Here is a 1,978-nt window from a genome sequence, read left to right on the forward strand (position 1 = left end):
ATAAAGTAACCGTTTGCGAGTCTCACAGACTCTAACTTGATGGTTTTTGCACAAATGTTAGGTACTTTTTTGCTTATTGCAAATTCCACTCTACTTTGTTTTTACTATAATACTTTTAGCAAAAATCAATCTTTTTACTTTTATTTATCTTTTTAGCCAAAAAATATAAAGTAAAGTGAGCGAGCAAAAAGCTGTATTATTATTATTATTTTTTTTTTTTTTTTGTATTTTTTATAATCTTTCCATCTGTGGCTGTTGACTTTAACTAATGCTGAGAAAGCCTTAGATCTTTATTGCAGGTTTTTTTTTTTAATGATTAGCCTTAATTCTATTACTAATTTTAAACTTGTGTGCACATTCTTTATGTAGTGACCATAGAGCACTTCTTAAACTTTGTAAGGATGAAAATATGCAAAGCGTAATGGAAAGGAAAGAGCATTTTATTGGAAAAACTTTTTTAATTATATCCAATTAACTTGCAAAAGATGGAGGATATGTGAATACAATTTGTAGATCTATTATCAAGCATTGAATTTGTAGATTTTCTATTTTTCTATTTTCAAGTGTAAGTATTCCTTCCCCTTTCTCAGGTTTTTTTTTTTTTTTTTCATTTTTTATAACACTTTATAATGCCATTTTATTCAAGAGAAATCTAATTGAGTTTGTGGCTAGTGCAACTTTTCTTCTTTATTTCCTTCTTAATTTAACCATTTGAATAATTGTATAATATATATCTATCCAAAGTAGGATTTACTCTTTATGATATGTGCATAGGTTTACAACCAAAACATCTGTGATTAGGTGAAGTTCTGTGCAATCCTTTGTGCTGAACACTACCCAAATGTAGTGCAGTGCAAAAGAAGAGGAAAGAGAACATCATTCTACACTAAACAAGTTTGGAAAGTTGACATTCATCATGAATCCTTCAATGGAACAGTTTATCTCTTTCCTCTACCACTGATTGTTTTATTAAAAAGGTGAAAACAACCCTTTTGTTATGCAAACAAATGTGCAAGATAACATAGATTATATTAGTGGTGAATAGCAAATTTAATTGCAGTTGAACATTGTGTGAAGTCATCACCATAGCATTTTTTTTAAAGCCAAGTTATAGTAGCAAATTTTTTTTTTTTTATTTAAATTATTCCGTGCATCACACAAGTTAACGACTTTTTCTTAACTACTTCTCATTACACCACGTGGCTATATAGATTAGTGCCACATGCCTACATTTAAAAATGTCAAACAATTGTGCCTTTTTCATTTTGTCTGTACGTAACCCCCAAAACAATGTAAAATTGTGAATAAATTCAAACCAGCATTCATTTTTCAAAAGTTATTTGGTTCTTGACGTTAGGTGATCTCAAACTCACATGCATGTCCGATTCTCACATTTTCACCAAAAAAAAACTAAAATAATAAAACTTATTCCCCCGTTTTCTTTTAGAAAAACCAAACACAAAGACTAAATACATTTCAAATCACTAGATCTAATCCTGTGGAACCAAGAACCTTCTAGAACCTGAAAATAGAAAACAAACTCCAAAACTGTTTTTTTTTTTTTTTTTTTTTTTTTTTTTTTTTAGGAGTGGTGGATTAAATAATAAAAACACGTACAAAAAAAGAGGCAAGACAGAAACAAAGTGATAAGGATGAGAGTTTGGATCGTGAGGAGAAAGCACTTCAAAATGAGATTCTTTCATTCAGATTAGGACTTACGAGAGAGAGAGAGAGAAAGAGAGAGAGAGCAATTTTGGAGAAGACCCACAACTTTGTTGTGTTTTTAAGAAAGATAAAAGAGAAGAAGTTACCAAATGAATATAAACAACTATTTATGTCCAAAGGATTATGGCCCTTTAATAGGTACCTTTTTATTATATAGGCACATTTTTGATCAATAAACATCTTTTCATTCAATAGGTTTCGGTCAATAAGCATTTTTTCATTCAATAGGCACATTTTCATTTAATAGACATCT

Source organism: Quercus lobata, chromosome 7, assembly GCF_001633185.2.
Source record: "Quercus lobata isolate SW786 chromosome 7, ValleyOak3.0 Primary Assembly, whole genome shotgun sequence".
In the NCBI taxonomy this organism is placed as follows: Eukaryota; Viridiplantae; Streptophyta; class Magnoliopsida; order Fagales; family Fagaceae; genus Quercus; species Quercus lobata.